Genomic DNA, 13,176 nt, shown 5'->3' on the forward strand with positions numbered 1-13,176 from the left:
GGAAATGGTAATGGTAGGAAGTCTTGTCCGGAAGATCAGGTCTTGGAGGGCTGGTTAGACATTTGCTTCTCAAAAAAAGAATAAACCTTGAATTCTCAAATCACTCCTCACTCGCTCCAGGAAGACTTGACAACTGGCACCGAAAAGAGAGGAAATTAACACTGACCCAGGCCATGAAACTAGCACATTCTCTGCTCAACCTCCTGAGGCAGGCACCACGGCCCTGCACTTGCAGAGGAGGAAGCTGAGCCATCAGGGAAGCAGCTCTAGGCAGCTTGGAAACGGGAAAGCCGGGGTGAGAGCCCAGGACACAGCCCAAAGCCAACTCTTTTCCCACTTCCAGTTTGTTGTGCAACTTGAAATTCCCTTCTCATGCATCATCCTACAAACTAACCCTTTAGTTTATTTTTGCGGAGTTGAATCTGCATTGGCCTTGGGATTTTTGGCTCCGAAGTCAGACCGCCCCAATTCCAATCTGACGGCACCGGTTATTACCTAAGGGGCTCTGAGTGAGTGATAACTTTTCTGTGCTTTCATCTCCCCATCTGCAAACAGAGATAATATAAACTGCTACCTCAAGGGTTTGTCATAGGATTAAATGAGATTATACAAGCAGAGAATTTGAGAGACCCGGACCTTGCAATGTTCAATAAATGCCAGAAATCATTACTATCTGCCCCTGCCTCAGATCATTCGCTCATAGGAAGTGATGGCCTAATTTCTGACTATAAAACCCCTCAGCACTTTGACACATGAAGACAAATGCTTAACAACTGCTCCTAAAGAAGTTATCCATCAAGATAGTATTTTGGATATTCTCAACCTAGTTAAGAATGCCTTGAAGCCCCCACCCACCTCAGACCACTCGCAATCATCTGAGGCAGACCCCTTACCCTCAGGAGCCAGCATAATCGACACCTAAGAATCTTAGAGAGGATGGAGGTCTGTCCTACCGTGCTCTGAACGAGGAGGGGATCTTGTTTTTCTATGTCATGTCACACTTGGAAGTTAAACAGCAAGTCCATCTAGGGGCCACATCCCTGGGCTGGAGGAGTTGTCTGGGAAGGTTCAGGCCCTAGTGCTGGTAGTCGCCCATGCAGCTGTATAATGCGGGCAAGTGCTTGCCCCTGGGGCCCACCGGGCCTGAGCGGGGAGCCACCTTGTCCGCAGAGTTGATGAGAGCGTACAAGAGGCCACTAAGTCCTGGGCACTTCAGCAAAGAGCCGGGCAAAGGAGGTGGGGAAGGTTACCGGTCCAGGAAAGCCTAAGCCCCTCTGGAGCACGCTCCCGTCTTAGGGTCCTCCGGCTGAGGAGCCCTACAGCAGGAGAAGGCAGACAAGCCAGAAGACACGCAGCAGGGGACTGAATAGGGGCGGACCAAGGGCAGGGCGCCCAAGGGTCAGGCGGCGGTCAGATTCAGCCAGGAAGATGGTTCTCCTGCGACAAAGGCAGAGCGGGAGCAGGGCGATTTTCTAACTATAAACAGAAACCCCAGAAGCCCCAAACCACACACAAGCATGTGTGAGGATGCGGGCACAGCGTGAAGGACAGCGGGCACCGTACGCAGGAGGAAGGGCTAGTGCAGCGGCAGGCGGGGACGAGGGGCGGTGCGCGTGCCGGCGCCCAGGACGCAGGGGCATAGCCAGGTGAGTGGGCCTGAAGCGCATCAACGTGGGCAGCGCTTACGAAGGAAAGGACTGCAAACCCAAGTGAAGAGGGGCCTTGGACGGGGCCGCTGTGGGTGGGAGGCTCACACTGAGCGGACAGAGGCTGACCCTGCTTCTCGTAAACTGACCCCGCATCGGTCCGTCCGGATCTCTGAACACAGGCGCAACTCACACACCTGTGCTTGTCCGAGCCTCCTGGGCCCAGCCTCAGCACTGTTTCTCTTGCCCTTCACACAGGGCTTTGCCTGACCTGATTTTTCCATGGCAGAGAGCATGAAATAGAGTCCCACACCCTGGAATTAAATTCCTCCCCATCCCAGTGCAATGGGTATTTGGATTTTGTGCTCTCCCCAAACCCCTCCAAAGCACTGCACCAGCATCTCTGCCACCGTCCCTCCCCAGGCCATGCACTTTGCTCTGGGTAACACACCTTCCCCAGGGAGCAATGCAGGGGCTGGCTGAGCTGCCAGGAGGGGTGCGACCGCAGCTCCCTCCGCTGCCTGGCCCCTGCATTCCAGCCCTGCGCCCAGAGTTTGACCTTCTCTGTGGCTGTGGCATGTGTGTTCTGGGTTACAGAAATAGCTCAGCCCCTGGGACCCTGCAGGCCCTCCCTCTCCTCCACCCAAAGACGCCCTCGGCTCCCAGGCTCCAGGGGCGTCAGGCTGGAGCAGGGGAGGGCTCAGTTCCCCACTGCCCTCCCGCACGCCCCTCCCAGAGCAGAGCCAGGTTGGGCCGCCTCCCCACACGCCCACCCCTTCCAGTCCCCGCACTTCTGGGGTGTCTGCCATCACTGTGGATGGAGCTGAGGCTTTTGGCAGGGGAAGGCATGAAGGAGACACAGCGCCATGAAAAGCTTAGACAAACCTGACCCCTCGTTGTGTTTTCTTTGGAGTTCATTTGGATTAAGGGCAACAGCCAGCCAGAAATGGTTCCCAATCCCACACACCCTGGCCTAGCCACCCTGTCGTCTCACACAAGGCGATGATGTCATGGTCCCTGTTTCAATACTAACCCAAACAAGATGGCATCGGTCCTCCAACAAGCCCAAGATGGAATGGGGGACCGTGGACTCAACGACAATATCAAAGACTGAATGTAGAAACAGTGATGAGCTTTTGATGTGCAGCTTTTAGATCCTGACTCCCTAGTGTCTGATGAAACAATAAATCTTTCATGAAGGACTTTACTAAAGGGATAGAATGTTACCTCTGGGGAGGGTGGGGCCCTGAATGGCCTTCAAGATTCAGGTTCCACACTTTGTCCACCCGTGGGGAATGGCGAGGACAGCCACGCCTGGGCCTCTTCAGCCACACTGCCGTCACTACCTCCTAGGCCTCGGCAGCCTCGTAGACAGGTGGGGAGAGAGCTGGACAAAGGATATTGGGGTGTATAAACTCTGCAAATCAAACACCTCTGGGCTTGGAGGTCCAGGAAAGGCTATCGGTGATAGAAAGTACCCATCCCCCCCCCAAAAAAAGAAAGTACCCATCCCTTTCTAGACACTGCCCCTCCACCCCGATACCACAGAGTTACAGCGGTAATAGCCATGTTCCTGCAACCTCATGCCACTCTCTTGGTTCCAGGTAGCCACCCAACCCTAGCTCAGCCAAAACACCTTTCCAGGGATGGGAATTGGAATTTAGAGAAAAAAAAAGACCAGTCCTTCTTCAGGTGACATGTACACAAGGGAGCTGCGAGAAGCCATCTCTTTAGACTGACGCGGAGCCAGGACAGCCCCGCAGGGAGAAGAGCCTGAAGCCAGCCCATGAAGAGGACCAATGGGCAAGGCCACACTTGCACCAGCCAGCTTCTTGATTCTAGCTTGTTCCTGCAGCCCAGCCATCCCTCTGAACTTCACAATGCAATCCCCTTGGGGCTTCAAGTCCTTTGAGCAGTTCCAGTAACATACTCGAAAGTTATAACTAACATCAGGAAGAGAGACAAGATGAATTCTGGAGGATCCAGCGTCTAAACTCCGTAGATGTGGCTGGCATGAGGAAGAAAAGGAAGGAAGAGGAAGGAAAAGGGCCAAGGAGTTTGCCCAAGGGTTGCAGAACACAGTGCTGTTAAGACCTGAGCTGGCCTAGAAGGCCATGCAGGAGGACAGGGTGGATGTAGGTAGGGGTCAGGGAAAGCAGGTGGATTTGCTGCCTCCCAGGTCAGGGAAAGCTCCTCGGGTGTTTAGAGAGCTGGCAACAGGAGAAGTGCGGGCCACGTGGGTGAGCTAAGTCCCTAGTGAAGGTGGTAGGCCACCTCTGCTGACGGATGGGCCAGGGGTCTGGGAGCATGTTCCCAGAGGACATTCGTTATTCAGGAGAGGAGAAAATTTATATCCTTTCTCCTGCCCTTTCCAAAGCAAACGAGGGTCCTTTGCCACCTTAGAGACTCACAGCTCTCTCAGACTAAGGGATCTGCTCTGTCCTTCAGGCCTTCAGAAACACTTCAGTTCAGTTCAGTCACTCAGTCACTCAGTGTCCGACTCTTTGCGACCCCATGAATCGCAGCACACCAGGCCTCCCTGTCCATCACCAACTCCCGGAGTTCACTCGGACTCACGTCCATCGAGTCAGTGATGCCATCCAGCCATCTCATCCTCTGTCGTCCCCTTCTCCTCCTGCTCCCAATCCCTCCCAGCATCAGAGTCTTTTCCAATGAGTCAAGTCTTCGCATGAGGTGGCCAAAGTACTGGAGTTTCAGCTTTAGCATCATTCCTTCCAAAGAAATCCCAGGGTTGATCTCCTTCAGAATGGACTGGTTGGATCTCCTTGCAGTCCAAGTGACTCTCAAGAGTCTTCTCCAACACCACAGTTCAAAAGCATCAATTCTTCCCTGCCACCAAATCCATGAGCTAACGGTCCCTTTAAGAATATCTTCCTCCTCTGTTCTCTAGTTGGCCAGAGCAGATGTTCCTTGTCACTATGGCAACGAACCTACCACTCCTCCTAACGGTAGCTTCCTAGGGAAGGACACACACAGCACAGGCCACTCCCCAGACAGAGCGGCTGACCTGCGAGCTGCTTGGAACTCACGGATGGGAGGCTCCTGACAGCACAGGACGCTGCGGGCTCCTGTGCGCCTGCATAATAAGAGCTCCAATCCTTCCTGTCTGAGAGGTGACACAGGAATAGCAGGCACTGTCTGACAGCAGTTAGCAGGTAGGGGAGGGAGGTTACGTATGTCACTGCCCAGACAACAGACCAATGATCATCTGTCCAATGAAGTGTTAAAAAGCATGTGGTCTATCTTCAATAAATTGAATTAGCTGTTCCTTTGACCTTTTTTTCACATCACTAATGAAGACCAGTGAAACCCTCCTGATTGAATTCTCCTTACTTCAAGCTGCATACCATTCTCACCCTCATCTGGAGTTTGTTATCCTTCCAGACAGTCCTCTCCAATGGGTCCCTGCTCGAGGCAAGCCTTCTGCAGCAGGTGGTGTGGGGAAGTAGAAAGCACTGTATCCCGCTGGTTCTGCAGAGCTGTTTCCACTGAAGTGATGCTTCTCTCACTAAACCCAACTTGACCCCATCTGTTCTTGGCTCTCACAGCCCCGATGAAGCCAGCTGGATTCGTCTTGTAAGCCACAAAATTGACTGAACTTTAGCTTCTTCTCTTCTGAGACCTTAGCTTACTGGGATCCCAGAAGTCAAAGTATAAATAAGAACAAGTCAGTAAATGATCCCTATCGGATGTGCAGGAAAAGCATTCCTAATGAGGGAAGACGCCAAAGTCAGCGCTCCGCCCCCACCCACACACCCCCAAATCTCCTTCAGTCACTCCCAAAGGTAAAGTGCGCCCTACCTCGGAGGAAACGGCTTGTCTCTGGAGATGAACAGGGGTGGTATGGAATCACAGGTCAGCTCTGATTGGAATCCACTTACCCGCCAAATGGCATTAGACAAGCTACTGATGCTCTCTGAGCCTTAGTTTCCTCATCTGTAAAATGGGAATGCTAATTCCACGTGATAGGGTTATATGAGGCAGTATAGAACTGCAATGCCTTAATTACATTCCCAAATCCACAAATATCTGAAAATGTAAAGTTTTTTCTTAACTAGATTGATGGCAGAACCCAACCTGACTCAAACCTAGTTGGTAGCATCACTTGAACTGGCATGAGACTCATTTTAGCCTTTTTAAAAAATCCCACTTCTGTGATTCTTTAGACACATCTTGCTGCGGAAATATTAATATGTGTGATTTTGGAGCTGTTCCAGACTCTGCCGGAGGTTTTTATGTAATACATAGTGTGTGCATCATGTTACCATTCTGAAATCCACAGGCCCCAGGCATTTCAGATGATGAGTTTTGGAGCTATCTGAGCTCCTCCTCCAGCCCCTGAAGTCAGGTGGCTCAGGAAGGCCATCAGGGTTATTTAAGCTAAAGATGTTGACAAATACTGAAAGCTTTTGCCTTGCCACAATCTGAATCTCTTCTGGGTCCCTGGGTTCCTGCAGCCTGGAGCCAGCTTCCCGGAACACAAGTTGGCATGGGGAGGGGAGGGGATCCAAAGACCAGCCCATCAGCCCATAAGAATCTGCTGCTTTTCCACCCCAACAGAGCTGGCAGAGGCAGCGTGCTGGTATTTGATTGGCTTCAGGTATAGACATGCCTGAATATTCCAAGTATGCTTCCAACTCCCCACCTCACTGGGCTCCTAGCACCTTCTCCACTACCACTGCCCCACAGTTTCACCTCTGCTCCCTCCTCCCTAGAGGCATTCTCAGGGGAAGGGGTGACAGAGACTTGGGGAATGCTAAGGCGTGGAGAGAGCCAAAGAGTGTGGGGAATTGGGCTAAAGGAAGAAAAGATGCTGAGTGTGAGAGAAATGATGAAGATGGACACTCTGGATGAGAAACAAACCTCGGACACGCAGTGGAACAGGTTTGGCGTGTTTCGCTAATGCTGTTTCATGACCCCAGGAGGCTTTTAAAATAGTAGAAAACCCAGGCCCATAACTGTGACCAATACTGGGCAACTGTTATTCACAGGTCCCTTGGCTCTAGCCGTACATTTCAGGGACTTACTAATGACTGTGAAGGACTTAACCTGTCCTGATGCACGATTGTTCAAGTCCAAGTGGGTATCTCAGTTCTGACCCTGGGTCTGTTGTCTCAAAAATAACTCATCTTATCCTGCCACCTCAAGCTACTTTTCCAACAGACCTGCAACTGCTGGACAACAGACCTGCATCTCAGAGGAAAACAGAAGACTCTCGGAGTGATAAGGTCTGTTGGTCAAATGGAGAATTGGTGCATGCAGAGCTGAGTAGGATAGTGGCAATCAAATTCAACCCTCTTGCTTCACAGATGAGAAATCTGAGACCTAGAGAGGGACTGAATTGCCCAAAATCATGCAGTCAATGGAAAGGAAAGGTGGCCCTGGAGCCTGGATAGTGCTTTCTGTCACTTCACTGGGACAAGGATGGGAACGTCTGTGAAGCTCCAGTCACATCTTGTTGACCTTTGCAGTCAGAAAAAGGATAGTGCTTTCTATTACCTCACTGTGACGAGGATGGGGATGTCTGTGAAGCTCCAGTCACATCTTGCTGACCTTTGCTGTCAGAAAAAGGCATGCTGAATGGCGTTCACCTTTGGCTTGAAAATTTCAGAAGAGATTTTCTCCAAGAATTTCGCTGTGCTCCTTGACTCTGTGTCCCGATCTACCCAAAGTTAGGACAAAATCCTCATGAAAGCTCTCTTGGGGAAAGCCAAAATTGCTGGTGATCAGGGATGAGCTAAGAAAACCACGGCCCCAAACCTCGGCGGAGCCATCAGAGGGGCCGTTGAGGGGTCTCCTGGGCAGGAGCTCCGCGGGCGGCAGAGATCTCCCATCTGAACTTCTTGGATCCTTCTCACTTTGTCCGTCCCTCTCCGTTGGTTTGAGTAAGGCTGTGGTGTCCATCATCCACAGGCTCAGGCTTTTCCGTAGCGCTGTTCCCAGGTGGCTGTACTCGTGCCCCACCACCATCCAGAAACCTCTGAGAGGATTTCGCCCCTGGGCTTGGTCTTCCGGCTCAGAGCCTGCGGCTCTCCTGTTGCCTTTAGCAGTCTGTCCCACGTCTCCCTCCTCCCCACGGAAGCTTGGGGTGAGTCTACCACCAAACTCCCAAACTCAACTAAGTCCAAACGCTGCTTTCCTAGGTTAGGAGGGTTCTTGTTTCAGAACATAAAATTAGGGTGGAAAATCAGAAAATTCTATCCTACAAAAAGATTCCCGGGCTTTCAGGAAAAAAAGGTCCTTGAACAAGTCTCAAAAAGAGCATCTAGTTCAATTTCTAGGGTGATTTCAAACTGATTCTCCTCTAAACGTCTTCTCTCCTACAAGTCTGCACACATGTGCACACCCAACCACGAGTCTCAGTCTGGTAGCTGGGGCTGCCCGGGAATTCCCACATATTTGTTGCTATTTCAGGCCTGACTACAGAAGGTAAAAGACTCAAAACACTCTAAGGCCTCAGGAGCCTCCAGATTTAGAAAAGCTCCAGTTGATATCCACCATTTCAAAAACTGATGGCAAGACCTTTCTAACACCCTTGCCTCTTGGCCACCTAGTTAAAAAGGTGCTTCCAAATGATTAACACTGGACACCAAGACTTCAAATGTAAAATGTACCTCATGCTGCTGCCTATTTCAAACCACAAACCCTCTCCATCTTTTCCAAGCAAAGGAGATGACTATAGGAATAGGAACCAGCAAGGCCTGATTCCAGAACCCCTTTGAGAGTCTCAGACTCAGGCGAGGAGGAAGTGAGAACACATTCCTCTGCTGGTGACCTTGTCCTGGAGGCAGAAACCGCCCACAATGGAAAAATGAAGAAACCGAGACTCTATGTGAGTTTATCATGGCCCAAGAACCCAGAGGGAAAGAACAGTGATGACAAGATCAGAATCCAAGTTTTCAGAAATCTGCCCCAAAGAACCCCTATCAGGGAAGTAGAGTCTCATCTGTTTGAAGAAAATCGTGCCTGGAGGCAAGATTTTTTGATTTCATGGACTAGTTAAATTTCAAAAAATGAAATTTGAGGAACCACTATAAAGTTGCCAACTTTTCAATTTGCCAAATAAGGATATTTAAAAAGCCTACCTACCATCTACTCTCATCACCAATTCTTGAAAAGAATAAGCAAGCCATAGCCTCAGAATAAATATTTGAGTACATCTCCTGCCCCCAAAAGAAATCCTTTAAACTGAATACATTTTTGCTTCCCTGCCAAAAAGTTCAATATGCTTTCCCTTTCTTTTCTCATTTCATTTCGGACTGGTGAAAACTCTTGTCACAGACCAAAATTTGATAATCACTGGGATAGATGACCTCTCTATGTCCTTTTCAGCTTAAGCCTAAAAATGAAGAGAACAATCCTAAGCTTTGGTGATTCAGACCTTTCCAGGAAATCAGAGCTGGCAGACTTGAAAGGGAGGGGGAATCGACAAGCATCTTTGCTCATGTGAACACACTCTGTCAACTACAAAGAACTAAGCAATGTTGATTATTTTATAAATCCGGTGTTCAGTGAGCATCTACCTCCTCGTGGAGTCTCCCAGGTTTCCATGAGCTCCTGGATTTTACTGTCCCCTTGTCTGTTCAGATAATCCAGGAAAAAAGGGGGAGGAAGATAATCTGCCCAAAGTCAAGAACGATCTGAGAGAGAACTTCCCCAGTGGAACAGCGGGTAGGAGTCTGCCTGCCAGGGCAGGGGACACGAGTCGATGCCTGGTCCTGGAAGACTCCCCATGCCGAGGAGAGACTCAGCCTGTCAGCCACGACTCCTGAAGCCTGGGCGCCTCCAACCTGCGCTCACAACAAGAGAAGCCGCTGCTCAGAGAAGCTCGTGCCCCGCAATGAAGAGCAGCCCCTGTGCACCACAGCCAGAGAAAGCCCACAGCAACGAAGACCCGGCGCACCCGCAAGAAAAAGAAAAGAATAAAGAGCTAAAGGAGGCTACTGGGGAGTGGTAGAGAGGATCAGGTCAGCAGCTCACATGTATGCAGACCCACTGATGCCATTTCAGTTGCACAAGTAGGACCCAAGAGAGGACCGACTCCATTGCAGGAAGCACTTTTTCCATGCTGCCTTCCACAGACAATGGCTGCTTGCTCGTGACTCTGGTGGAGACAAGGTGGGGGATGAAGTGGAGGGAAGTTGACACTACTTCGGGGCAGAGGAAACACAAAAGAGCACTGGATTAGGAGCTGCATCTTATCCTAATCCTTCTGCTGACTAACCGTGAGTCCCTTAGCACTTTTTAGCTCCCGTCTCCTCATCTATGTTATAGGAATGATATTCTGTCTTCCTGATAGGGTTACAGTGACTGTGAGATCCTTGAGGGCGGAACCAGGTCTTATCTGTAGATAAGTCTTAGAGACTGTATACCCAGTCTCTAACACAGCACCTAGGAGAGAACAAGGCTTGGTAAACAGCTGCTTGAACTGGGCCAGAGAGTGTCTCCAAGCTGGAAAACCATACACAAGTGAATGAAATGAAAGGTTATTATTATCTGTTGGCCAAACTGATGCATTGCACCATCTACCAAATATAAAAAAAAAAAAACACACTAAAATTCTATTTGGAAGTAGCTGGTGATGTAAATAAAAAATAGTTTTTTTAAATGCCCATAGTTTCAAAAATAACCAGGCTACACTACATATTAATTATCCTGCCTAATAAATAACTGTGTGATTGCCTCCCAGACTCAACTGCAGTATATAATTTCTCAAGCTGAAAATGTGTTTTGCCTAGCCCTCATCACCTCTCATCCATCCATCTCATTATATTCAGAAGTCAGTAGGCAAACTGTGGTCCTCTCACCCACAGGTTACATCCGTGTTGAGAGTTGAGGTCTCTGTTTGGCTACAGCCTTGAACTGTATCAGAACCTAAGATTCCCTAGTCCCCTCTCCTGGATCCTTTCCAGAACTCCATGTTCTGCCTCTAGCAGACTCCACCACACTCCTCTTCCAATGCTTATCTCAGCACCCCAAATCTGTTTTTCAAAAGCCACATCTGGCCCGGCCCGGCCAGCACCCACCACTCCTGCGGACCCTGCTGCACAGCACGTGCTGCCCAGGGGACACCACTGCACAGACAGGTCCTGGCACCTTGGCCCGGCTGCCCACCCACCAGCCCCAGTATGAGGTAGGCCTCTGATCTCTGCTCCTGGCCATTGAGAAACAGCACGCAAACCCTGGGAAGACAGAGCCGCATTCAGCCAGTCTGACTCACCAATCACCACCCCATCCAAACTTGGGTTTCAGGAAGAGTGCCAAGCCCCTACCCCACCTCCACCCTAGGCACTGGCCTCCATCCTGCCCAGTTCTGAGGCTCTGAGAAGAAAGTGCTCCTGGCACTTGTCTCTAATAGCTTTGATCTCATTCAGCTGGATCACCCTAATACTACATGGAGGCCATGCTAGAATTTATACTGGTTAAACCGTCCCACTCTACAGACTTACAAGTTAGCTCTACCGGGAGTGTTTCCAAGTGCCTGCAACACCCAGGGCTGACTCCAGGGACAAGAGTCTTCTGGACACACACCTCCATGTCCCTAAGTTCCCTTTGCAATCCCACAAGTGAAAAAATACTCACATTCTAGGAAGTCAGAAATTTTCTCTAACTTTTTGATTGGAGACCCTCAAGGAAGATAGATATTCATGGGACACTCTTATTTGTTAGGAGATAAAGAGATGATAATAAAGAGAAAGTGTAAAGATGATTTGCTTTCCAAAAATAATAGAAGTGCTTCACACACACACAGACACACTGCCTCCCTCCCTGCCCTTCCTCTCCCTCAGCAGACACTCCTCTCTCTCTCTCTTATCTCTCTTATTGTGAACCACTCCTCTTTGCCCAACATGTGTATCCCCCTTCCCCCAGGGTCCTCTCCCCTGAAGGCTTGGACAGCCCCATTTCTTCCCAGCCCAGGTGCCCGGGACCCCAGATATTACCTTCCATGCTGGCAGCCAGGACCCAGCTGGAAGACGCAGGCTGTTGATTGGGAAAGAATCCTAACAACACTCCTGATCCGAGAGTGGCTCCTCCCTTGAGAAGGAAGGAGACAAGGAGAGGGCCCGGCAATCCAGAATTTCCCCAGCCTTCCAGGAAGGCTCTGGTGTCAGCTTTCTCTCTGTTACAGCATTGACTGAAAACCAGGGAAAATTCTCCAATAAAGCAGAGTCTGAAATCTGAAACTGCAGGTTGGCTCAGTCCTATATAAATACACTCACACCCCCGGCTCCGCGGGTCTGATGGCTTACCCGCCCTCGCGCTCCCCTCCTCCCCACCCAGCCTGCAGCTCGGGAGCATCAGACAGCCCTCTAGCTGCAGCTCCTCCAGGCGCCCGAGTAGAGCGGAGCCATGCGGGCCCAGACACTGCCAGGCGCTGTCCACAGGCTCTTCCAGCCCGCCCCCTCCAGCTGTTCAAGTCCACGTGCTTAAGTGACGCTCAGGGTCACGGCAGCGAGGAGGGTGGGAAGTTTCCAGTTGAGGAGCAAAGATTTCTGGAGACTTCCTCCATGTCAAGGAATAATACTCTCCTAAGGATCAGCTTCCAGATAACTGGTATCAGTTCAGTTCAGTTCAGTTCAGTCGCTCAGTCGTGTCCGACTCTTTGCGACCCCATGAATCGCAGCACACCAGGCCTCCCTGTCCATCACCAACTCCCGGAGTTCACTCAGACTCACGTCCGTCGAGTCAGTGATGCCATCTAGCCATCTCATCCTCTGTCATCCCCTTCTCCTCCTGCCCCCAATCCCTCCCAGCATCAGAGTCTTTTCCAATGAGTCAACTCTTTGCATGAGGTGGCCAAAGTACTGGAATTTCAGCTTTAGCATCATTCCTTCCAAAGAAATCCCAGGGCTGATCTCCTTCAGAATGGACTGGTTGGATCTCCTTGCAGTCCAAGGGACTCTCAAGAGTCTTCTCCAACACCACAGTTCAAAAGCATCAATTCTTCGGCGCTCAGCTTTCTTCAGCGCTCAGCTTTCTTCACAGTCTAGCATATATTAATTGCTAACCACACCTTCCTCTCCTCCAAGTTTCTGCATCTGGCTCTTACAGAGTCACCCCTTTCCCTTATGTTTTAGCCGTAACAGAATCAGGCCAGGTGAGAGTGGGAAGGAAAATCTGGTGACAACTGGCTCATTTTGCAGATGAGAGAGCTGAGGCCAGGAAGATGAAATGGCTTGTCAAAGCTAGGCAATGACTTCTAGCCAGATTTGGCATCTTGGGTAGCAGAATAAAAAGAGGCTTTAAAAGTCAGATGCTTTAACACAACTAGATGATCCCTTGAACCACTAATTGTTCACTTAACCTCTCTGAGCCTTATCCTCATTTGTAAAATGAGGCAAAAAAAAATCCTACCTGAGAGAGTAGCGACTACACATATAACATGTATAAAGCAGTTGGCATACAACAGGCATTCAGTAAGGATCCACTGAGCACCCTTCCGTCTGTGACTGCACGCTAGATTTTACTGGCTGGCTTGAATGGCCTTTAGTACTTGCTGTTCTTCCAG

General features: G+C 50.2%; 1 protein-coding gene across 1 annotated transcript in view; it reads right to left on the reverse strand.

The window, feature by feature from the left end:
* The window catches only part of LOC532773 (pleckstrin homology domain containing, family A member 6), a 41,215-nt gene extending 29,319 nt beyond the window's left edge, over positions 1–11,896 (reverse strand). Inside the window, 1 exon segment of the mRNA NM_001075973.1 lies at positions 11,609–11,896. The gene's annotated coding sequence lies outside the window, so the exon portion shown is untranslated.
* Between the last annotated feature and the right edge of the window lie 1,280 nt (positions 11,897–13,176).

Source organism: Bos taurus, chromosome 16 (assembly GCF_002263795.3).
Source record: "Bos taurus isolate L1 Dominette 01449 registration number 42190680 breed Hereford chromosome 16, ARS-UCD2.0, whole genome shotgun sequence".
NCBI classification, from domain to species: Eukaryota; Metazoa; Chordata; class Mammalia; order Artiodactyla; family Bovidae; genus Bos; species Bos taurus.